The sequence below is a fragment of the Schistocerca americana genome, chromosome 7 (genome assembly GCF_021461395.2).
Source record: "Schistocerca americana isolate TAMUIC-IGC-003095 chromosome 7, iqSchAmer2.1, whole genome shotgun sequence".
NCBI classification, from domain to species: domain Eukaryota; kingdom Metazoa; phylum Arthropoda; class Insecta; order Orthoptera; family Acrididae; genus Schistocerca; species Schistocerca americana.
In genome coordinates this window covers 452226569-452250402 of record NC_060125.1, presented here as the reverse complement: position 1 = coordinate 452250402, position 23834 = coordinate 452226569, and the positions used below count along the sequence as shown (strand labels likewise).

The 23834-nt window shown below is 42.6% G+C and overlaps 1 protein-coding gene across 1 annotated transcript in view; it reads right to left on the bottom strand.

The window, feature by feature from the left end:
- LOC124622999 (ras association domain-containing protein 10-like) overlaps window positions 1-23834 on the bottom strand; it is a 1089376-nt gene that overhangs the window by 372977 nt on the left and 692565 nt on the right. Inside the window, exon 4 of the mRNA XM_047148789.1 lies at window positions 20300-20375. The gene's annotated coding sequence lies outside the window, so the exon portion shown is untranslated. The remainder of the gene's footprint in view (window positions 1-20299; window positions 20376-23834) is intronic.

The window sequence follows — 23834 nt, the reverse complement described above, 5'->3', positions numbered from 1 at the left end:
ATAGCAGGGTCTGCTTCCATCGGATTAGAACGTCGTGTTTATCAGGCACGTAAACTTAGAGTCTGACAGTTCAAACATTAGCTCAAAGTGCTATTCAATGCTGGCAGTTGCTTACAGCTTCCGGGACCCACACAGTCGCCAGGCGCTGCCGTTGGATGTTTATCATCCTGTTACCGGCCGGCAACAGCCGAGACCGAGCCGATCCTGGGCCGTGTTAAGGCTACACGACAGACCTCTAGCGCGTGCCCTCTGACGGGATGCTAAGTAGGCCATTGCTTTGCTACAGGCAAAGAGGCTAAGCTGCGTTTTTTATTACATATCGAAAGCGCGCACAGTTCAAATGAGTTCCCCAGATAATACTGACAGTAGTAAGAATGATGATGTAATAGTAATAATTATTATAAAAATGTTAACATTGTAGAAGTACATTTTTCATAAAACAGCTTTTATATTAAAAAAGAACAATTGTATGCAAAACATGTACGACAGTATTACCAGGCGAATCAATTCTAGGTAAATAATTAACTGGTCCGAGAGCAAGGAGTAATAATGATAGTTATTAGTGAAATAATGGAAAAATGTCTATGATACCTTAAAAAATGAAAATGAAGAGAAAGAGAGAGGAGATTCTAGCTCGCTCTTGGACAGGAAGAAGAGAGCTGGGATATACTTGGAGGGAAGCCACGCCAACCCAATGATGACAAATAAAGCTGTAGTATCCAGTTGAGTGCAGCGTAGTTTTCGACCGGTTTACTGGATATTTATTACACAGAGACATGAGTGAAATTGTAAAGTCGAAGTAACGTATTGTTCATCGTCGTTCTTTCTTCACCAAATACGTGAAGTGCTACGAGCCTGAAAGACGGACAGAAATGTTTTGCAATAACATGTATGGACCATGTATTAATCCCTCTCTAGATTACGGTCCAGTTTCAGCCACGTCATGCTTAAAATGTCTTTCATACTATAGAAGTGACTTATCATAAATCACCAGCTCGATGTGTATAGCACTGCAAGAAATTACGTGATTACAGTTCATGATTGAGGGTAATGTCCGCTACAGAAAAGGAAATCCGTATGAATTACACAGCATGTCAGATTTAATAAACGCTTATTGAGCGACTACTGTTAACTAAAACAAGAAATTAAAGTCATTAACGTACGACAGGGAGAAATATAGAAGTCTAGCAGATACAGCGATGCTAATGAACCATGGTGAGAAGTTTTTATCTCGTTACTGCTGATTCATGTCTTACACGTCGTTTCTGTTTTGGTGTATACGTTATTGGCCTTTCTTCATTGTGTCATTTTTGCGTTTGCTGTTGTCCTGTATATCATCATCATATAGAACTCTGTACTTCCGCCATGCAGTATCTGATTAATTTCATGAATAATTACATCACACACACACACACACACACACACACACACACACACACACAAACAAACAAAGTGCAGCATAGCGTTTAGACGTTCAGTTCACTATTATACAGAATTGTGTTTCGGTTGGTAAGGAAGTAAGTATCAGACTACCTCCCACACGTCCGGGGTTTTTCTGTACTATTTCTGTCACATATCACTTCTTTAATCTCTGGCAATGATTCGTTAGTGTGAAAAATACCAGATTTCTATTGTGTTTCGAACTCGATCTGAAGACACAGGTCTCCCTATAACTGGCTGGATGAGTCAGTTCGAAAGTAGTAGGAAGGCAAAGACATACCACCTCCAACAGTATCTGCCTAGTAAAGTCGATGTCAAAATATAAGTCTCCCTATAATGGCTGGATGAGTTAGTTCGAAAGTAGGAGCAAGGCAAAGACACCTCCAATAATATCATGCCCAGTAAAACTTTAGGTGGGACCGGGACTCAAAACTGGAACCTCGCATCCCACGAGCAATGCTCTTCAGCTATCCGCGAAGGATTTACGACCCGCCCTCTCAGCTTCAATTCTGCAAGTATCTCCCCCCCCTCCCCCCCCCCCCCCCCCCCCCCAGTTTCCAAACTTCACGTGTAGTTGTTAATGCATAGGGTGACTCAGTTTACATCACAGTTTTCTGGGTATGCAAGTGCGTTTCATTGGAAATAGCTGTCACCTACAACAGTACCCAGCACAGAACATCTCATCTGCCCGCTGACCACTATTATGCAGTGGCTGAAATAATTCTCACAATATATCACCTGAGGATGTAACGCCGAACTGACACCAGGCGCCACGAATGAACACATAAACTGCAGTCAGCATTGTGCGTACATTGAGAGAAGATTGTCAGTGGTAGAATACATAAACATCTTCGCTAGGTTGGTGTCGAGCCCGCCTTCTACAGCAGGATGTGTTAAGCTCCACCGAAAATAAAATAGAATTTCCAGAAATTGCACATGTACAAAGTGGATTGCACAAGTAGGCCTACTAATCAGATTACCAATATTGACAAGAATGCGATAGCCCGAGCGATACGATTGGGCAGCACAACGAATCGGCAGTGGTCGAATATATGGAAGTCTGAAAAAGAAATTAAAATTCGACGAAACTTGCATACTTGCCAAGCAGAGAGAGTTGGTGATGTTCAAGATCAAGGTAGCTGGTTGGTTGATTTGGGGAGAGGGAATCAAACAGCTAGGTCATTGGTCCCATTGGATGAGAGAAAGATGGAGAAGGAAGTCGGTCATGCCCTTTCAAAGGCACCATCCCAGCATTTGTCTGAAGCGATTTAGGTAGGGTCACAGAGATCTAAATCAGGATGGCTGGACACGGGTTTAACTGTCGTCCTCTCTAATGTGAGAAGATCAGGGAGTGAAAGCAAAGCAACTGACAAGTCCACTACTCTGGCAGTGGGATAGCACTGCAGGTTTCGGTGCCAGGTTGCACATCTGGTGTCATGATACACATTTCACTGAACTATATTCAAAGTCACCCCCATTCACTCACACACCCTCTTCCAGAGAACCAATAGGAACTGATGAAGGCTAGCCACGGGAACTCCTCACAAGCTTTCGGCAATTGTATGATAGTGGTCACATAATATAAAAATGGTAGGAAACCCATCCCTATCTCTCTTAGCCAATGGGAACACAATTGCCCAAAGCTTGTGAGGGGTCTCCCCTGAATGATCTTGATCAATTATCAGTGGTTCCTCAGGGGATTGGGAAGGAGTGGGAGTGACCTAGAATATAAGTCGACCAAGAGTGTAACCTGACACCAGACGTGGAACCTGACATCTGGGCTGATAAGATATTCTATTCCAGAATCCATAGCTCTATCCTACTTATCGCCACAGACTGGCCAATCAAGACTGAGAGATTACCACGTCATCCTCAGCCACTGGCATCATTTGGATATGGTACGGACAGATATTGTGGAGCACACGGCTATCCCCACTGTTGTCAGCTTTGCAGACATTGGAGCCTCTACTTCTCAATCAATTAACGAAAATGTGGTCTGTAGTAGCCTGTAACTTACAAGATTTTATTTAAATCATGCGATTAGCTAATTTCGATGACTTGTTATTTTAAAGCACTTGTGTAATACTATGTATTACATATCGTAATTGTCTAACAATTTTTCACTACACGTAGAAAGTAAATGTCATATTCCATCCTAACACATACTTCTTACGTATTGTGAAATTAATTTTCTATTTTTGCATGTAATACGTAATACTACACATGTGCTTGAAAATCACAAATTGTCGAAATTAGCTAATTGCTATATTTAGGTGAAAATTGTCTACACTACAGCCCATTACAGACCATCTATTCTTGTATTAAGTATTTAGAGGCTGTGGATCCCCACAAAAACGAAATTTTAACTTTTTATTCAAGTAGATCTTCAGTTGGCATCACGAGAGTAAGCGTATTCCATTCCAATCTTCCCTCCAAAGAAAAGTACCAGGAATCGAACCTGCGATCTCAGCATGGGAGGCATATACGCTGAACATACAGCTGTGGAGTGGATAATATCATGGAGGACGCTAAAATAATGAAATATTCTTATAGTGCGAATACAGAGGATGCACCACCCTGGCTGCCAGCCATCAGCGTCCAACAAATTGAGACCTCTGTAAAACTTGAACTCTTTGGAGGACACTTTCAATGAGGTGTCTGAATGTCTGTGGAGAAATGCCAGCTCATTGTTCAAGGACTGAAACCCGGAAAAGGTACCGATGTTGGACGCTGGATTGTGGAGCAAAGTTGAAGTTCTGGCTCACCCCAAAGATGTTCCACTAGGTCCTGACCGATAGTCTGGGCAGACTAGTCCTTTTTAGGAATCTTATAGTCCACAAACGATTACCTCACAGATGCTGCCTCATGATGGGGTACATTTGGCGTTTTCTTAAGCTCAATAAGGGAACCATGATCTAACCACGAAAAATATCCCTGTACTTCACTGCTGACACACTGCGCATGATGGAAAGAAACGTTATTTAGGCATTCCCGAAACCCAAACCCTGGCATTGGGCACAGAATGATACTTCAAATCACTCGTTTCCAATCATTCTCTTATATCATGTGGAGCATCGTTTTGTACCGTGTGGCTTATGAGGAGCTGCTTGACCGTAGTTCCCCATCCTTTCTGACTCCGCATGCTGACTCATTGTGCTACCTGGCCTGCTGGAAAGGCTGCTGATTTCACGTGACTTTTTTTTTTACAGTGTCTGTCCCTCAGTACATGAGGTCTGCCTGGTCTTGTGCATCTGTGGTTGTTCCTTCGAGTTACCACTTCAAGATCACATCACCTACCGTCGACTTGGGATTGAAATTTCTGTGATGGATTTGTTACTCAAATGATATCCAATGACTAGTCCAGTCCGCTGTTACTGCTCCTCTACAGACAACACAATGCTACCAGCCTCCTTTTATACTAGTGGGTCCAACTCTCGTGGCATCTACTGGTTAAGTCCGCATTATATACCGGTGTCCGGAGTTTTGATCAGATGGTGGATATCTGTCAGTACCTCTCTACTCCTAAGCAGACTTCACAGGAGCTGCAGAAACCATATTAAATCCATGGTTGAAATTATGCTGCTTGTTGGATTTATTTCATTTCTACGAAAAACAGTGATTTAAAAAAAATGCTGGATATCAAAGCGACAGGAGAAACCGTATTGATCCACTTAGAGCACGCTGTTGCTGTCCTGAGAATAGAGGCGCCAGAAGTGGAAGTTATTATGGGGCTTAAAAGTGTTGTCACTAATTACACACACACACGCACACACACACACACACACACACGTCCAAACACGAGCTCGCGAGCATGCCAACACGCTTACCTCACAATATGTTTCAGACAAACGAGAATCAATGGCACATATAAAACGCCGCTGCTATTCTAATAGGGACCCATTTGCCCCCCTGCGAAAGTGCGTTACACCTCACCTTCAGTGGTCAGCAAAAGCCTTGGTGCTTACTCAACTGCAGAAGACACAAGGACAGCTCTTTATCTTGTCGTAACATCGTGCTCATAATGAATGGCGCTGGATAACAAAGAACTGCTGCTGCTTCTCACGTTTCGCACGGAGAATGCAGTGAGATTTATACAATTACAGACGCTAACAGAGGTACGAAACAGCATTAAGCTTCATAACAGATTGCTTGATATCTTGCTTATGAGTATCTATCTAACTTTCTGTCTGTTCACTTTCTATAACGCTGTGCTTTGATGTGGTAGTTTGTGATTGTGGCTGTAATGTAAAAATATAAAAACAGCGGTATGTAAAAAATATACGGCAGTCTGCCATTGTAATCGTATATTTTTAATGACTCAATAGTAGCGGTTGAAAACGCTTTACGGAAAATGACTCACAAGAATGTTCTTAATAGTGCAATATCTTTTAAGTTAGCCCGACACAGATCAGTAATTAATAAACTAGCTCAGTTCTCAGGTTAGTTACGTAATCGTCAATAGTTAATTGTCGTTTCCTTCTTCACCCAACACCACAGATATTATTCCAGGCTCGTGAGAAGTCGTGTGCTTATTGCAACAGAGAATATTTCACAAGTCTCTTCGATGTAAACTACTGCAATACGTAACTTAACATCGCGGTTTCATCTCGATTCCCCAATACAAGATAACAAGAGTAGCATCTACAAATGAAATGCTGTAATGGAACTGGAATCCTGTGACCAGAGCTTTCCTGCCTGGGATGTTATCTCGTTATACAAAGAAAATCTGTAAGTAAAAATGGTTAAATTATTATCAGCGGCCGCCGGGCTCGTAGGATCTGCAAGAAAGTTAATTGTCCTAACTGACGACACGTCCCGTAGATGAGCTAAAAGAAAAATGTTAAAGATTTTCTAAGATGGCGCCTAACAATGTAAGTTCCTTTTTAAGGCCCATATCTACTTAGGACAATCCAGGTATCAGATTACAAATCGACTGACCGCATACACAAATTCTTTTGACAAACTAACCATTATATTTTTCTGTTTTTAAGTACAACTTACATTATTAGCTGGTACAGTCAGATGAGCTTTACACAAGAATTCCTCTTAGGTCCGAATCCAAGCAGATAAGATAAGTGAATGACATAGGAAAGATAGTTCATGCATAGGAGCGCAAGAGTCCATGGAATAACATGTCCATTGTAATTCTTCTTTGGCGTAACTTGTCGGTTCTTTATAAAATTTATCGTAACAACTTAGTTTACATTTTCTTAAAACCCTAGACCACCCAGGAGAAACAGTACATGGCGCAGGACTCTGCCTGCGATGCAGCGTTAAGCGGTAGTAAATGAAATTTTCAGTTGAATTACTTATTGTCTGTAAATGGACTACGACTCAGCAGAAGAAGTTTTCGTTTCACACATGCTTGTTCTTGTACTAAACTTGGTGTTTTTTCCAGTGAGTACAATAGTATTTTAATAGTTTTCATTATCTACATTTGGTGCATGTGAATACTCTTCGACTATGGTATAGCCATCTGTATACTGTATCGTGAACTTATTGCGCAATTTTTTGTATTTCGATATTTTTACGAACATACTTTTCTTATATGTATCAAGTTGATCGTGGTATGTCTCAATTAATCAGAAATAAATGAAAAATAAATTCTCTTATGACGAAACAACCTCTAATCTAAAGGGGCGTTAAGGAACCGAGTGGATACGAAAGTCTCGGGATCAAGATAAATTTTATGCGGACCAAGCGATACGCGACCATTAATCGAATTAGTCGATGAACTGCGGACTATTGCCGTTCGAAAGCGTACATCCAAAAAATTAAACTGTCGCCGTCAGGGCTGAAGATTGCTTTATACAAGATGGTCAGAAACGACATGGAAAGCTTCTAAAGGTGTTGCAGGGTAGGTTACGCTGAGAAATAACTGTTTAGAAGAAAAAAAAAATTCGATACGTTATGCCGTTCCCGAGATAATTAGCGTTGAAGGTAGCCAACCAGGCGGTTGCGCGCACAGATTCCAGCGGCCAGCCAGATACAGTTAGTATCAGTTCTTCTCACATCGTGGATGATAGCGCACGAGACTGCTAAGGCTTTGGCTAGAGTTCGATCCTTACCGTCGTCACACATCCAATTTCTGTCGGTCTGTTGTTCGGTTTTCCGAAAACAATCGAAGAACACGTTTGGTGACAGTCTCTGGCGGGCTGCATGGATTTGCACGTGCAACCGTCTGATTGGCTAAGTTCAATGATAATTAACTTGGAAATCGCGCAACGTATCGAATTTTTTTCTTAACAATTATTTCTCAGCACAAACTACCCTGCAACACTCTTACAATCTTTTCAGATTGTTTCTGACTAACCTGCACAAAAAAGAGCAAGATGCTAGTGGGAAGACGAATACCAAATATCGAAACACAGTACGGTAAATATTGTGGACAAATACAGAAAAAAACTCTATACCTCTTTTCCTACCAATTAAAGCGGATAAAATTTTTTTGACTTCCGTAACCCGCATAGGATGCGATCACGACTCATTCCCCTGCTATTGTCACCTGATTCAGGTACGCAGTAATTGTTATTGTGGCTGTGACACATTAACAATGGCAGACATGAATGACATTTTCTCCGTGTTTAAGCTTACGCAAACGGCAAACAGAATTCTTTCAACACTAAATCGGATTTCTCAGTTATATATTTCAGCTGCAGGACACTCAAACAGAAATATAACCGTTTTCAGTGTATTAGTAAGTTATTAACGAATTAACTTTTAAAAGAAAATAAAAGGAAGACAGTAAAATATTCGGAAACTAAACTAAAAATCAAGCGGAATTCTATACACAACTTTATGTACAAGAATACGTTACGTGGTAAATCCGTCAACTGAACAGGCTTGGGAGCCGCTCACAATGAAAACATATGCAAAGGCTACATTTAGCTACTTAGTATTGTAAGTTTGGTAACACCTTAATCTCCAAAATAGAGAAAAAATATTCATGATTGTGAGAGAAAGTCTTCTCACAGTGAAAATCAGTAAAAAATACGTAACTACTATATAGGTAAGCTACACACTTACTAGAAGCGGGACAGACAACAAATCCACGATTAATAATGCGATAGCGTGCAGTCGCATATTTAAATCTTCTCTGTGTGTAAAAGACAATGTCCTTACTAAGTGACTGACGGACTCATGATCGCCTAGAGAAAAACCTCTAAAGATAAAAACTTGAAAGTTGTAAAATGTATGAATATTATTCTATAGGCGTCGTTTAAGAAGGTATTTTTCTAAATTCCAAACCTAAGGGGGTGAAATAGGTGATGAAGTGTTTTATAGAAATATGTCGCTGTTAAGGCAATTTGAAGCTATACCTACGAAAATTAGTATTTGGTTACTCTGTCAGAAATAAAGAATATTTGTATCAGCATTTTTGGAAATTTAACCTTACGGGGGTGAAATGGTAGGTGAAAGCTTTTTTTTTTTATTAAAGAGAAACTACAAAATTTGTAAAGCCGCATGTATGAACATTGCTATTTGACTTCTTGGTAATAAATAAAAAAATCGTGTTTCAGTGTTTTTGGAAATTGAACCCCTATGGAGGTGAAACGGGGGATGAAAGTTTTTATGTAAATATTTCACTCTGCAAGAATTTCTGGAGAAAAATCTATGAAAATTTGTATTTGGCTTCTCTGCTGGGAATAAAACATACGCATGTCACTGTTTTTCGAAATTCAACCCCTAAGGGAGTGAAATAGAGGTGAAACGTTTTATTAAAATATTTCATTGCAAAAACATTTTTAAAACTAAATCTTTGAGAATTGGCTTTCGTCTTCTCGATTCAAGATGGAAAAAATACGTGTTTCACTGTTTTTGGAAATTCAACCCCTAAGGGGGTGAAATAGGGTACGACTGTTTCACTTAGCCTACTCATCATCACCCAACCCAAACCGCTGAGGATAGAAACCTGAACCTGGGAGAGGGTGTGGATCTTATACAGTAGGCATCTTTTAAGAAGGGGTTGTCCGAAATTCCACTCCTAAGGGGGTAGAGTAGGTGATGAAAGGCTTTTTGAAAATATGTCACTATTAAGGGAATTTTGAAGCTAGAACTACGAAAACTGATATTTGGTTTCTCAGTTAGAAAATAAGAAATTCGTATTTTAGAATTTTTGGAAATTCAACCTTTAGGGGGGTAAAAGATTTTTTTTGAAAATAGGCAATTACTAAAGAACCACTAAAGGGTTTTAAGGCTACGTCTATGACAATTGGCATTTGACTTCTAGGTTAGAAATAAAAAAAAGAAATAAACGTGTTTCAGTGTTTCTGGAAATTCAACCCAAAAAGGATTGCAATAGCGAACGAAGATTTTTAAGAAAATATTTCTTCACATCCAAAAATTTTAAGCTAAGTTTATAAATTGGTATTTCACTTCTCGGTTTGTTAGAGGACGAAAGTTGCTATGGAAATATTTTCACAAGAACACAAAAGGCAGCCGGCCGCTGTGACCGAGCGGTTCTACGCGCTTCAGTCCGGAACCGCGCTGCTGCTACGGTCGCAGGTTCGAATTCTGCCTCGGGCATGGATGTGTGTGATGTCCTTAGGTTAGTTAGGTCTGAGTAGTTCTAAGTCTAGGAGACTGATGACCTCAGATGTTAAGTCCCATTGCGCTTAGAGCCATTTAAACCATTTAAACACAAAAGGCATGATTAACAAAAACTTTAGATTCCAGTTTCCAGAATCATTTTATGGTCAGAAGTACATTCGGAGACCTAGCATATATGGGCTTAATTAGCGTGAAAAGCTTAGGTCTTGCAATTTGTGTACAACATAAAATTCGATTACATAAAAACAAAAAGTCTCAGCGGGCCATACAGTCTACGAGAGCGAGGGAGCGGGCGCCATACTAGTATATAATAAAAAAAAATTACGTGATGGTTACTGTGTATCTCTATGTCTGTACCCCTATGCTGGACAACTTAATTAGATATTACCAACCATTACCCTTTAATAAGCCAATCGCTCATCATGAAAATCACGTGTTAATTCTTAGGACAATTATAAAGTTTTGGAATAAATGTAATCTCTCTGAAATTCTGACGGTGACTGAACGGGGTACTCTCTGCGTCGTGATGCCAACCGAAGAGCTACTTGACCTAGTAGTAGCGGCTCCATGGGACGAGAACTGGCAACGGCAGGGAGAGCAGTGTGCTGAGACCACGCCCTTCCATATCGCATCCAATGATGCCACTGGCAGAGGGTGATACGGCGGTCAGTCGGTACCAATGGGCCCGCCCGGCCTCTGAACGGAGCTTACGTTTTAATGAGGATAAAACACGAGGCGACATGTTAGTTACCACGAGTACAGAAATCGAGGTGCATGAAAGGGAAGCAGCTGTTAAGAAATAAGTGAGACGGATTTATAGCTTATCTTCGATGTTATTCAGTCTGTACAACGGACAAGCAGTAACAGAAATCAAAGACATATTTGGCAAAGGAATTAAAGTTCAACGAGAAGATATAAATCTTTTGAAGTTTGTCGATAAAGTAATTAGGCCAGTAACAAGAAAGAATTTAGAAGATCAGTTGAGCGGAAAATAAGTTATAAGACGATTATCAACAAAAGTAAAAGAAGGGTAGTGGAATGTAGACGAATCACATAAACTGAGGTTCAGGGAACAGATTAGGCAATAAAACTATAAGAGTAGTAGGCGACTTTCCTACGTAGTAGCAAAACAAACGAGGATGGGCAATGTAGGGAGGATAAAAAATGTCGATTGGCAATAGTAAGAAAAGCATTTCTGAAAATGAACATAAATGTAACCGTTAGGAAGTCTTTTATGAATGCAATTATCTGCAATGTAGCCTTGCACAAAAGCGAAACACAGACGATCGACGGGTACAACAAGAACAGAAAAGAATGTTTTGAATCTGTTGCTACAAAAGAATGTTAAACTTGGTGGAGGAGGGGCGGCTGATCCAGATAAATGATGAAGAGGTGTGGAATCCAACAAAGGAGAGAAAATTTGTGGTAAAAAATTGACCGAAAAAGGGATCTATTGGAAGCATACATTCTTGAGCGTCTAGGGATCGTCACTTTGGTAATGATGGGAAATTTGGGGGTGGGGGAGGGGAGGGGGCGGATTTGTACAGAGAGCCCTAGAACCAATGATTCACTACCTTCAGCAGGTTAAAATGCATGTAGCATACAATATCTCCATTCGTTATTAGTACCGAAAACTTATTTATGTGGGCTGGATGTGACAGCAAAGCATTTCACGTGGGCGGTGCAGGAGGACATGTCACGAATGTTCTTTGCACTGACCTACGTCTTCTCCACATGTCTCCGTTATGCAGAAGACATTCCTTGGTCACAAGACCATTGACAGCAGTCAAATACAGTGAGGATATCCACTAATCACTAATGGAGTGCTTGGCTATTGGCAATGAGTATTCAAACGATTTCAAAAGCCCCAACACAGTTTTTACAGTCACTTGTAGAATGTGTACTACACGTAATTTCAATAACTTTGAATAATAATAGCGCATAATGGAAATAAAAGATAACTAAAACTGAACTCCGTTCGAACAGGCCTCGTAAGGCCCAGTGGTGCCGACCAACCGCAGAGTCATCCTCAGCCTATAGGCGTCACTGGATGCAGATATGGGCCTGTTTTCGTGCCTGCAAAATATAATTAAGATCAGTAATATTTACAGCACACGCTCACCCTATGTACATCCTTCTCGATTCGCGTTCACCCTCACATTACCTAGCCGTCTATTCGGCGTTTTGGAATCTCTGTTATTGAATGCCGATCAGAGGCCGGTTAAGGCAACTTTGTATTATCAGTCATTTCAGGTGTTAGACAGCGCACCAACTACATAGCCTATTATCTCCCACCTTATTACTAAGACAAATCGTATTTTCACAATCAGATATTGTACATGTAAGGAACGTTAAATTTATTTGATATAACAATGATGCAGCTTTTAATATTTATAGACTTAAAACTAATTAAGAAACAGGAATATCTTAAAATTAACGAATTTTGTACAGAAGACAGGAATTTAAGAAGACAGAAAAGAGGTTATGAAATATTGTAACTTTATGACACATTATACATTCGGAAAAATATTCTAAAATAACAAAATTCTTGTAGTTAAGAAGAAGAAATAAAAGATAATAGGAAAGTACATAGATGTGCCCACCACATAGCTATCTTGAATGTGAGAGCTCGACAGACCATCAGGCTTATCACATTTGAGGTAGCGTTCAAAAAAAAAAAAAAAAAAATATATATATATATATATATATATATATATATATATATTGCACGCTATCTCAAATGTAGCGTTCAAAAAAAAATATATATATATATACATATATGTATATATATATATATATATATATATATATATATATATATATATATATATATATATATTGCACGCTATCTCAAATGTGATAAGCTTGAAGATCTGTCGAGCTCTCACATTCAAGATAGCTATGTGGTGGGCACATCTATGTACTTTCCTATTATCTTTTATTTCTTCTTCTTAACTACAAGAATTTTGTTATTTTAGAATATTTTTCCGAATGTATAATGTGTCATAAAGTTACAATATTTCATAACCTCTTTTCTGCCTTCTTAAATTCCTGTCTTCTGCACAAAATTCGTTAATTTTAATATATATATATATATATATATATATATATATATATGTGTGTGTGTGTGTGTGTGTGCGTGTGCGTCTGTCACAGTCTAAAGTGACTTATGAATTCGTAGTCCTCCGCAAGTGCGCACGATTGTTCGGCTGAAACCAAACTGTCACAGTCTAAAGTGACTTATGAATTCGTAGTCCTCCGCAAGCGCGCACATTGTTCGGCTGAAACCAAACCGATGGAAGTGTTCTTGATAGGGGGACCATAGCCTACGAGGAAACGAACTGTGCCGCTTGTGGTATCTGTACGTTTTAGCCTCATTCGTTCCTTGAAGTTCGACAGAAAGGTGTGCGCGCGCGACGCTCCTTTTCTTTTGAATCCAATTCTCTCTGCCAGATATGAGTTCACCAGCGGTTTGGTTGGGGCCTTTCAGAGATATTCTCTCCTACAATTTCAAGTACCTTGTCACGTCTACCTTTCTTCAATGCCCAGTTCGTGATCACTGTGCAGTAGGCGTTGCCCATTTGGGTTTATACCATATTGCAAAACATTACAGTTTCAACAACCCTCATATTTGGCCAACATGTTTCGAATTTAATGAATTTAATAGGTCTCAGCATATGGCCTATTACTCACAAATGTTACATTAAGTTACGCAGAGCTGAAGAGGTTCTTACAGTTCAGACTAGCGTGAGAGTTGCATCAAACCAGTCTTTGGCCTCAAGACCGCATCAGCCACCGCGATGGCGACGACGACGATGACGATGACAACAACAGCAGCAACAACAACAACGACAAATAGTTCAAATGGGTCTGAGCACTATGGGACTTAACATCTATGGTCATCAGTCCCCTAGAACTTAGTACTACTTAAACCTAACTAACCTAAGGACAGCACACAACACCCAGCCACCACGAGGCAGAGAAAATCCCTGACCCCGCCGGGAATCGAACCCGGGAACCCGGGCGTGAGAAGCGAGAACGCTACCGCACGACCACGAGATGCGGGCAACAACAACGACAACGACACTGTCAAGTTTTATCACATTCCTGAAACGCTATGAGTGTGTTGTTGGGCAACAGGCCAAAAACCAATCAAATTAAAGAAAAAAAAGAATCGCCGATGTATAAAATGAAAGGAATGAGACAAATGGGAAGGTCTGGTAGCAAGGGAAGGTCAGAGGTTGGAGGAAAGTAAGAGGTGTATGAGTGAGAATGTGTAGGAGAAAAAGAGTGAGATAAATAGAGTAGGTTGAGGAAGCGCAGCAGTGGACAAGCCAGTGAGGGGACAGCGCTGGCTGTTGCGCAAGGCGCCTCTCGTTACCGGGAGCGTTGCCGCGCGCATGGTGACGCACGCACCCTGACAGCGGCGTATTACTTACGGCCTCGTTATTCGTCGTTTTTGAACTGTACGCCTGGCGAGCGTTGGAATACGGTGACCTTTCTGCGGGAGCGCGGGGGGAAAGGACACGGACCGCGGCCCGGTGGCTCAAAGGCCAAGCCTCCCGCCAGAGGTTCGCCCCGCTGCCGGGACGAACAGGAAGGCAGTTGGCTATCGAAGGGGACGTTAATTTACCTCCTGCGAGATCGCCGCACCCTCACCAATGCAGTCGCTCGCTTCCTAATTAAATCACGTCTAATACGCAGCCTCTTTTGGTTACAGTGGGCGGTGCCCTCGTGCCTTAACTGACCTCTCGGGAATTGGAATGCGGCCGAAGTAGCGAGGTGACCCGGAGAATAATCGCGCTTGGTTCGCTGTCGTACAGTACAGTTACATCTACGGTTACCAGAGCACACAGTAGGGATCGCATGGTGCGTGCGCAGTAGCAAGCTGCGACGCCGTCGTCACACCGCTCAGTAGCACGCCACTGCCATAACCTACCATGTTATCATTGCGCTTTTTAGTGAATACAGTGTTGTTTAAAGGACGTGACTCCTTCCAATTGGAATAAAATAATGAGTCTTTCTCCCCATTTACGTGTCATTCGTTATATTTCTTTATGTTGTTCATCATCTCCCAATTCTTGCACGAAGCGTCGATTTTCCGTAAATATTCCCGTATTTCGCTGAAACTCTTGCCATTCTTAGAAGGTATGGTGCGTCTGTGGTAGGAAATCGATGATGATTATCACTAGCAATCGAGATGACAGGCATCTTATCCGCATTGCTGTAACGGATCGTGCAGCCACGTCTCGATCCCCGAGTCAACAAATGGGGACGTTTGCAAGACGACAACCATCTGCACGAACAGTTCGACGACATTTGCAGCAGCATGGACTATCAGCTCGGAGACCATGGCTGCAGTTACCCTTGACGCTGCATCACAGACAGGAGCGACTGCGATGGTGTACTGGACGACGAACCTGGGTGGACGAATGACAAAACGTCATTTTTTCGGATGAATCCAGGTTCTGTTAACAGCATCATGATGGTCTCATCCGTGTTTGGTGACATCGCGGTAAACGCATATTGAAAGCGTGTATTCGTCATCGCCATACTGGCGTATCACCCGGCGTGATGGAATGGGGTACCACTGGTTACACGACTCGGTCACCTCTTGTTCGCATTGACGGCACTTTGAACAGCGGACGTTACATTTCAGATGTGTTACGACCCGTGGCTGTATCCTTCATTCGATCCCTGCGAAACCCTACATTTTAGCAGGATAATGCACGACCGCATGTTGCAGGTCCTGTACGGGCCTTTCTGGATACAGAAAATGTTCGACTGCTGCCCTGGCCAGCACATTCTCCAGATCTCTCGCCAATTTAAAACGTCTGGTCAATGGTGCCCGAGCAACTGGCTCCTCACAATACGCCAGTCACTACTCTTGATGAACTGTGGTATCGTGTTGAAGCTGCATGGGCAGCTGTCCCTGTACACGCCATCCAAGCTCTGTTTGACTCAATGCCCAGGCGTATTAACGCCGTTATTACGGCCAGAGGTGGTTGTTCTGGGTACTGATTTCTCAGGATCTATGCACCCAAATTGGGTGAAAATGTAATCACATGTCAGTTCTAGTATAATACACTCCTGGAAATTGAAATAAGAACACCGTGAATTCATTGTCCCAGGAAGGGGAAACTTTATTGACACATTCCTGGGGTCAGATACATCACATGATCACACTGACAGAACCACAGGCACATAGACACAGGCAACAGAGTATGCACAATGTCGGCACTAGTACAGTGTATATCCACCTTTCGCAGCAATCCAGGCTGCTATTCTCCCATGGAGACGATCGTAGAGATGCTGGATGTAGTCCTGTGGAACGGCTTGCCATGCCATTTCCACCTGGCGCCTCAGTTGGACCAGCGTTCGTGCTGGACGTGCAGACCGCGTGAGACGACGCTTCATCCAGTCCCAAACATGCTCAATGGGGGACAGATCCGGAGATCTTGCTGGCCAGGGTAGTTGACTTACACCTTCTAGAGCACGTTGGGTGGCACGGGATACATGCGGACGTGCATTGTCCTGTTGGAACAGCAAGTTCCCTTGCCGGTCTAGGAATGGTAGAACGATGGGTTCGATGACGGTTTGGATGTACCGTGCACTATTCAGTGTCCCCTCGACGATCACCAGTGGTGTACGGCCAGTGTAGGAGATCGCTCCCCACACCATGGTGCCGGGTGTTGGCCCTGTGTGCCTCGGTCGTATGCAGTCCTGATTGTGGCGCTCACCTGCACGGCACCAAACACGCATACGACCATCATTGGCACCAAGACAGAAGCGACTCTCATCGCTGAAGACGACACGTCGCCATTCGTCCCTCCATTCACGCCTGTCGCGACACCACTGGGGGCGGGCTGCACGATGTTGGGGCGTGAGCGGAAGACGGCCTAACGGTGTGCGGGACCGTAGCCCAGCTTCATGGAGACGGTTGCGAATGGTCCTCGCCGATACCCCAGGAGCAACAGTGTCCCTAATTTGCTGGGAAGTGGCGGTGCGGTCCCCTACGGCACTGCGTAGGATCCTACGGTCTTGGCGTGCATCCGTGCGTCGCTGCGGTCGGGTCCCAGGTCGACGGGCGCGTGCAGCTTCCGCCGACCACTGGCGACAACATCGATGTACTGTGGAGACCTCACGCCCCACGTGTTGAGCAATTCGGCGGTACGTCCACCCGGCCTCCCGCATGCCCACTATACGCCCTCGCTCAAAGTCCGTCAACTGCACATACGGTTCACGTCCACGCTGTCGCGGCATGCTACCAGTGTTAAAGACTGCGATGGAGCTCTGTATGCCACGGCAAACTGGCTGACACTGACGGCGGCGGTGCACAAATGCTGCGCAGCTAGCGCCATTCGACGGCCAACACCGCGGTTCCTGGTGTGTCCGCTGTGCCGTGCGTGTGATCATTGCTTGTACAGCCCTCTCGCAGTGTCCGGAGCAAGTATGGTGGGTCTGACACACCGGTGTCAATGTGTTCTTTTTTCCATTTCCCGGAGTGTATATTTGTCCAATGAATACCCGTGTTTCATCTGCCTTTCTTCTTGGTGTAGCAATTTTAATTGCCAGTAGTGTACATCATTGCCACGGTAGATGGCGCTGACCAATGTCAGTTCCTCTGACACTGCTGTGTGTTCCTTGAGTGTTGCAGGCAGTGTGACTGACGCAGCGTACTGTAAACAGCAGAATGATGTTCATGCCGGGAACAAGCCGAGATGGTTTGTGTACGGCCAAACAGATCTAACCAGCCGAGAGACAGCACGGCTATACAAAACAAGTATATCCTCGCAGACACCAGCCACATCACACAACATTTCAAGCCCTGTTCGGGCGTTTCTGTGATCATGACTCCATTCAGACAGACGAACGGGCAGGGAGGCGGCGGACTTTGCGTTCAACAGATTTGGAGGAAGGGGATCTACAGTATACTGACACGAACCCGTCTACAAGCTCCAGGTAAGTTGCCAGCCAAAGTGCGATTATGTGTATCCTGCATGACAACCGCTGTTATACCTATCACCTGAAACACACAAGCAACACGCGACACGTGGTCCGACGAACAGTCATTCATCAGCACCGTCTACCGTAGCGACGATGCATTTCCGGACACATGTTCATGGGACCTTTTTTCCTCCATTCCCTTACAGGAATCCGTCCCTGCAGTTTGTCGGTTTTATTGATGTTCACCATGTAGAGACAGTGACAGTAACCACTGGACCACGAGCTGCGGACTTTCTGGGGTTGGGACTTCTGTGTATACAAAAGTATCATTTGCGATTGACAATTAAGTTAATCCTTGTGTTGAAGGGTTCTGAGAAAAAGGAATTTTTTTTAATTGAGTAATTACGGTTTGCTGTGTGACCGCGAGTTGTACAGACTACTCCAGACAACGAAAAACTTAGAAATTAAGTTTATTATAACTTCTAAGAACAATGAAACGAGAAAAAAGGGTAAATTCTTGTAAACGTTCCGATCTGGTTTTAGTTGCTTAAGCTTCTTCATGCTCAATTCATTTTGCTGACTCGTATAATTAAAGGAATCTGTAAAGTGAACTGTTTAATTTCATTCCGAAACGCAAACTGAAGCCTGGTGCTGTTCCAATTCTATATCTTCCTTTCTCCAGAGCTGACTTAGGGCGTAGCATTGAGTCTAAAAATGAGAAACAATTACTGAATAGTAGAAGAGATTTAACAGATAAATATATTACCAACTAATAAAGAAACGAAAAAAAGTATTAATTATGTAAACAAACAAAGCTTTAAAAGTGACAATAAGCGTTTGTGGCGACAATAAAAATTATAGAAAAGGGAATAAAAGAATTGAGGCAAAAGAAAACAGTTTTACAGGATAGTCTCTGTCGGTGTAATATTGCGTTCCGCGAAATTAAGCATTTTCAAATACTGATTATGAAAGGATACTGTGCTAATTGATCATATGAAGATATTTCATGGGCTGTGATTTCACGTTGTACATCGTATAAAGCGTTATGTTTTTAAATAAAGGCAAATTTATTACTTTATCCGACTAATAAATAAGTTGAATATAACACGGATAGTCTCGATGGAATTCGCAACTGTGTACGAGTTAAACACGTGCACAAAAAAAAAAAAAAAAAATGGCTCTGAGCACTATGCGACTCAACTGCTGAGGTCATCAGTCGCCTAGAACTTAGAACTAATTAAACCTAACGAACCTAAGGACATCACACACATCCAATCCCGAGGCAGGATTCGAACCTGCGACCGTAGCGGTCGCTCGGCTCCAGACTGTAGCGCCCAGAACCGCACGGCCACTTCGGCCGGCGAACACGTGTACAGGAAAAGATTTTGTCGCTTACTACGTTTTCGCTGTTCACGCAGTAAAAATTCAAATTATTATTTCTTTTTCTACGAATTCCATTCTAGACGCAGTCTGCAGACAGTATCCACATATACCACAATATGTACCAGCAAAATGATATTATTCTACAACTCATAGTTCAGGAGATAAACGGCATATACATTTAGATGCGTGAAGAACTAGCTATCGCTTGTAATAGAGCGCAGATTACCCAGACTGTACGCAGCCAGTGTTTCATAATGAGATCAATTAACGACTTTCAAAAACCTTTAAGCATAATTTCAAACCTATTCTAAATTTTTTCTCGCTTACTTGCTTGACGTCAAATATTTAATACATTAACTCATTTATAATCAGACTTTTGAAGGTTTCTTATACACGTGAGTTCGATTCATTAAAGAATCTAAGGTTTACGGGCATGGACTCTTAAGTGACTCTTTTAGGTTTTACCTCCACTGTAGATGAGTTGGCGAGTCTCTGATTTGTATGCGGAGGTTCCTGTTTCGATTCCTGGTACTGCCAGGTGTTTTTACTTGGCGGGAGTACACTTAAATGAGTGCACTGTGCCTCTCGAGGCCAGTTGGGTAAGAAACAGCGACTCCGAAGTTTGTAAAGCTGATAATGTCTGGGAGAGCGGTATGCTGAGGGCGCTTCCCCTTCCCTCCCACCTTCAAATGAATGACGCTTTACCTACGGCGGACGGTCAGCGTCTAATCGTCCTTAAAACCTAGTCAGAGAGTTAGTTTATAAAAACGCAGTTGCTTTTATTTATGTGCGTGTCGAGATGCATATCAGAACATAATAGGGTAATAATAATAATAATAATAATAATAATAATAATAATCTGCCCTCAATCAGCCACTGCTAGATACAGTGAATTTACTCTGGGTGTCACAGCAGGGCTACCTGATCAGACTTGAGCTTTAGCCTGGAATTTTATCTATTTGATCCAGGCGGTTCTTACCTGTGCTTTGGCGAGACCTTCCGCAGAAATGATGATGCCTTTGTGGAAGCACGAAGCAAGCTCCTGGTACCTCAACCTGTAAAAAAGAGAAAAACGTGCGGTAATGGAGCTGACACTCATGAACAACACAATCTCAGTGGAAGCAAAAGTGCAGTAACATACAGTGTTTTGATTTTGTATCAAAATGCTGGACGCATCATGTTATTGAATGTGGCAGAAGTTAGCAGTGGTGTGTTTCTACTATGGGTCGTATTGTTAAACTGACAATACGGCCAAGTCCAAGGATGACGATGAAGCTTTATCTTACTGTGAGAACACGATGGAAACACGCTACTACAGATGAATTTTGGATTTGTAGCAAGTAGAGGAGATTACGTCTAGTTGTTAGTGTTGTTTGAAAACGGATTTCTCCAAGTGACTTAGCGGTTTTGCAATACAACGCACGTTATAATGTAGCACCATTATTACAAAATTCATCACACATTTTTTTCGTGTGTGAAAGCCTAGGGACTGATGGCCTCAGCAGATTGGTCCCATAGGAACCTACCACAAATTAAAAAAAAAAGTCAGAATCAACGTTTGCAGGGTGAACTGCTGCGAGACGTGCAGGAGGAGAGTCAATGAAGTTCTGGAAGGTACCAAAAGCGATGTGGGGCCAAGCTGACTCCAGTGTCGTGGCTAGCTAGGTTTCTCGGGTGAGATAGCCCCACAGATACTCGATTGCATTTAAATTTGGTGAATGTGATGGCCAGGGGAGTACAGTAAACACATCCTGGTGCTCTTTGAACCACGCACGCACGTTGCAAGCTCTGTGGGACGCTGCATTGTCATGCTGGTAGGTGCCACCGTGTCGAGGTAAACAAACCCGATGTAGAGGTGGACGTAGTCCTAAGGATAGATGCGAACTTGTATTGACCCGTGGTCTAGGGGTAGCGTCTTTGATTCGTAATCAAAACGTCTTCGGTCCTGGGTTCGATCCCCGCCACTGCCTAAATTTTGATAAATAATCAGCATTGGCAGCCGAAGACTTCCGGCATAAGAAATCAGCCTCATTCTGCCAACGGCCTTGTCAAAGAGGGCGGAGGAGCGGATAGAGGTTCAGGGCACTCTCTTGTCCTAGGGGTGGGAAATTGCCCCTAAAGGCGGAAGAATCAGCAATGATCAACGACATGAGGATGCAGAAGGCAATGGAAACCACTGCATTAAAGACACGTAACGTGTATCCACAGGACATGTGGCCTGTAATTGAAGAAGTGTCATGATGATCTCTCTATTGGCAAAAGATTCCGGAATAGTCCCCCATTCGGATCTCCGGGAGGGGATTGCCAAGGGGGAAGTTACCATGAGAAAAAGATTGAATAATCTACGAAAGGATAACGTTCTACGAGTCGGGGCGTGGAATGTCAGAAGCTTGAACGTGGTAGGGAAACTAGGAAATCTGAAAAGGGAAATGCAAAGGCTCAATCTAGATATAGTAGGGGTCAGTGAAGTGGAAGGAAGGCAAGGATTTCTGGTCAGAAGAGCATCGGGTAATATCAACAGCAGCAGAAAATGGTATAACAGGTGTAGGATTCGTTATGAATAGGAAGGTAGGGCAGAGGATGTGTTACTGTGAACAGTTCAGTGACCGGGTTGTTCTAATCAGAATCGACAGCAGACCAACACCGACAACGATAGTTCAGGTATACATGCCGACGTCGCAAGCTGAAGATGAACAGATAGAGAAAGTGTATGAAGATATTGAAAGGGTAATGCAGTATGTAAAGGGGGACGAGAATCTAATAGTCATGGGCGACTGGAATGCAGTTGTAGGGGAAGGAGTAGAAGAAAAGGTTACAGGAGAATATGGGCTTGGGACAAGGAATGAAAGAGGAGAAAGACTAATTGAGTTCTGTAACAAGTTTCAGCTAGTAATAGCGAATACCCTGTTCAAGAATCGCAAGAGGAGGAGGTATACTTGGAAAAGGCTGGGAGATACGGGAAGATTTCAATTAGATTACATCATGGTCAGACAGAGATTCCGAAATCAGATACTGAATTGTAAGGCGTACCCAGGAGCAGATATAGACTCAGATCACAATATAGTAGTGATGAAGAGTAGGTTGAAGTTCAAGACATTAGTCAGGAAGAATCAATACGCAAAGAAGTGGGATACGGAAGTACTAAGGAATGACGAGATACGTTTGAAGTTCTCTAACGCTATAGATACAGCAATAAGGAATAGCGCAGTAGGCAGTACAGTTGATGAGGAATGGACGTTTCTAAAAAGGGCCTTCACAGAAGTTGGGAAGGAAAACATAGGTACAAAGAAGGTAGCTGCGAAGAAATCATGGGTAACAGAAGAAATACTTCAGTTGATTGATGAAAGGAGGAAGTAAAAACATGTTCCGGGAAAATCAGGAATATAGAAATACAAGTCGCTGAGGAATGTAATAAATAGGAAGTGCAGGGAGGCTAAGACGAAATGGCTGCTGGAGAAATGTGAAGACATCGAAAAAGATATGACTGACGGTAGGACAGACTCAGCATACAGGAATGTCAAAACAACCTTTGGTGACATTGAAAGCAACGGTGGTAACATTAAGAGTGCAACGGGAATTCCGCAGTTAAATGCAGAGGAGAGAGCAGATAGGTGGAAAGAATACATTGAAAGCCTCTATGAGGGTGAAGACTTGTCTGATGTGATAGAAGAAGAAACAGGAGTCGATTTAGAAGAGATAGGGGATCCAGTATTAGAATCGGAATTTAAAAGAGCTTTGGAGGACTTACGGTCAAATAAGGCAGAAGGGATAGATAACATTCCATCAGAATTTCTAAAATCATTGGGGGAAGTGGCAACAAAACGACTATTCACGTTGGTGTGTAGAATATATGAGTCTGGCGATATACCATCTAACTTTCGGAAAAGCATCATCCACACAATTCCGAAGACGGCAAGAGCTGACAAGTGCGAGAATTATCGCACAATCAGCTTAACAGCTCATGCATCGAAGCTGCTTACAAGAATAATATAGAGAAGAATGGAAAAGAAAATTGAGAATGCGCTAGGTGACGATCAGTTTGGCTTTAGGAAAAGTAAAGGGACGAGAGAGGCAATTCTGACGTTACGGCTAATAATGGAAGCAAGGCTAAAGAAAAATCAAGACACTTTCATAGGATTTGTCGACCTGGAAAAAGCGTTCGACAATATAAAATGGTGCAAGCTGTTCGAGATTCTGAAAAAAGTAGGGGTAAGCTATAGGGAGAGACGGGTCATATACAATATGTACAACAACCAAGAGGGAATAATAAGAGTGGACGATCAAGAACGAAGTGCTCGTATTAAGAAGGGTGTAAGACAAGGCTGTAGCCTTTCGCCCCTACTCTTCAATCTGTACATCGAGGAAGCAATGATGGAAATAAAAGAAAGGTTCAGGAGTGGAATTAAAATACAAGGTGAAAGGATATCAATGATACGATTCGCTGATGACATTGCTATCCTGAGTGAAAGTGAAGAAGAATTAAATGATCTGCTGAACGGAATGAACAGTCTAAT